Raw genomic sequence first — 2,601 nt, 5'->3', positions numbered from 1 at the left:
GCATTGGACTTTCAGAATGAACTTTGACCAAGTTCAAATGTGTTTTCTATACCAACTTGTTCCTGTCACATCAGCAGGTGTTTGTAATTAAGGTAATTGTGWKACAATATGAAGTTTGAAGAGATTTTTGTTAAAGTTGCAGTAGCTGGATTTGAACCCTGATCTCCCACATGAAAGCCCACAGTGCTCATCATGAGACTGTAGGAGATGTGGCAAAGGACAATCCCAGGGATTGGATTGTATGTATACAGAAAAAGTTTACCTTGCCAATGCAACTATTGACACTTAAGTGCAATATATTACAGCAATAGGACAACATAAAGACAGTATTACAGTAAAACATCAAAATACAATCATATTAATATTGTAATCACTGAACTACTGAGTTTAAATATTATGAAACTATGGTGCAGTACCATGTTGTGTAGATGCAGCAGGGGGCAGTATTGGACCAATACAAGGCTCCATTGACTGCCATTATAATTTATTAAACATTAATATTTAAAGCTATAAGTTGTATAGGCACCAAAAGGCATAGGCATCATTTAGCACAGGGGCTTTACAGATATAAACTACAATGGCAGCTCTAGGACAAAGTATGCAGGAGGAGAAGCATGGCAAAGTTGAGATGACTTGGATGGGAAACGAATCACAATAGTGTGCATTGCCAATGCAATGCACACTGATAAGTGTTTTATTGATCTTAAACAAACAAAATGCAGTTGAGAAAAGTAAAAATGACTGGGAAGAACAAAATATCAATTAACATTTGTAGGAAATATTTAAGAACCTCTCGGGAGAATTGTTGCTCAAGTTTTGATGTTTCTTAAGTAAAACTAGTCAAATACAAAGCTTATACTTAAATAAGATTAGTCATTATTTCATCTGTAGTTTAAAATATGAATCTGTTAAAGTGCTTGTGGTTGTGCATTTCATACAAATAAAAAAATGAAAGAAAAATTCTTAATATTCAAGAAATGTGGTGCAGAATTGTATCCATTTTGTCACGTAACTATTGATTTTTAACTTGGCCCAGTCAAAGTTCAACACAAAGTGATGACCAAGTTTTTTCCCCCAAAAATGTTATCATTATTATCCCAACAATGCATTTGTATTGATCCCAATAATTTTATATAACAGATATTTTAAACATTCACATTTAAAAATTTGCAATCTCTTTGATTTGCTGAATAATCTCTTTAATAATTTTGAGTGTGGAAAACAAATTCAAATTCAGTAAGAGTTAAATGAAGATAAAAACGTTTAGAATATGGGGGAAAAGATCAGATTATACAGATAAAACTACATAATAAAGTCATGCAAAATGTTCCACAATAAAAATAAAAAAAACCAAATATAATCATCTAGTGTAAAAAAAACCCTGGTAAATAATGGAAATGAAAGCACACTCTAGATTCTGGACACACCCTAAACAAGCCTCGGCTTTAACCAAACAATAAACCTGTTGCTCTGAAGTGATAAACCGTAAAGATGCGGGAATACATATAAAAAACCCACAAACTATGTTAAAAAAAATAAATAAAATGCACTATTGTACCCTGCTAAGACTTTCATTGTCACTTGTTGATTTACCAGAACTTTAAGCCAAACCGAACAGAGAAACTACGAATGACGTCACAGGCTCCCACACCCATGGGACCAAACTATTTCGCTTTCTCTTCACTTGACTTTTCTTTTTTTTTAGCGTACTAACAATAAATACGTTCATAAACCTTCTACGTTTATACATTGACACCGGTGGGGACGAACCGGACCTGGTTCACCGGCGCTACTCCGGCTTTACCCGGGCTCTAGCCAGAACCGCCGCAGAAACGGTATTTAAAAATCCATCAAGTTAGCTTATCAACAAACAGGAAACACATTAGTCCAACTTTCAAAATAAAACAGTATAACCTAACTACTGGAGTTAAAACGCTTATTAAGTTATTGATAAAAACTACAAGTCGTCCAAGACATTGTGAATTGAAAAAGCTCCAAGGTTGAACATATTTATTTAACAGATTACAAGTCTAAGCTTCTTAACTTTTAAATTCGAAGAGACTAATTTTTTTAATGTTCAAAGTCAAAACCGGAAGTACAGCTACACGTCCTAGCTAACTTGAAAGTAAAGTCTGAAAAACACATCCAGCAACAGTTTTGTTAGCAATTAGTGCTTTAAAAGTCTATTTAAGTCGTAAGAAAAGTTACAACAAAAGCCTACCGTTCCGCAAACAAAGAAGGGGGTAAAGTTGGAAGCTGATCCGGTCGCTGTCAGAGGTGTCACCGCCACGGTGACGGGACTGAGCTGCAGCCGCAGCCTCGTGTGTCCGCCTGCCAGCTGGTCCAGGCTCAGCCTCTCCTCCGCCTCCTGATTGGCCGCCTGCGGACGGACCTCTGGCTGATTACTGTCCACTGCAGAGGCCAAAACACTGAACAAAAGACTGGTTTTTAACCTTCTGTGCTGTTGAATGAATGTATAATGTGTTTTTTATTTTATTTTATTTTTACATTCAAGTTCGTATTCATTCACTTGTCGCCTCAAATAAAACGAGAACTTTTAATAAACTTACAGCTATCCCCGATAAACTGCTAGTTTGTGCT

The 2,601-nt window shown here is 35.9% G+C and overlaps 1 protein-coding gene across 1 annotated transcript in view; it reads right to left on the bottom strand.

Annotated features, from left to right (window-relative positions):
- Nucleotides 1-2,384, bottom strand: part of tdrd7b (tudor domain containing 7 b) — a 23,640-nt gene extending 21,256 nt beyond the window's left edge. The window contains exon 1 of the mRNA XM_014019246.1: nucleotides 2,222-2,384. The gene's annotated coding sequence lies outside the window, so the exon portion shown is untranslated. The remainder of the gene's footprint in view (nucleotides 1-2,221) is intronic.
- Between the last annotated feature and the right edge of the window lie 217 nt (nucleotides 2,385-2,601).

The sequence above is a fragment of the Austrofundulus limnaeus genome, unplaced genomic scaffold (genome assembly GCF_001266775.1).
Source record: "Austrofundulus limnaeus strain Quisiro unplaced genomic scaffold, Austrofundulus_limnaeus-1.0 Scaffold213, whole genome shotgun sequence".
Lineage (NCBI taxonomy): Eukaryota > Metazoa > Chordata > Actinopteri > Cyprinodontiformes > Rivulidae > Austrofundulus > Austrofundulus limnaeus.
The sequence above is the reverse complement of the archived record's forward strand: the minus strand, read 5'-3'. Positions and strand labels throughout refer to the sequence as shown.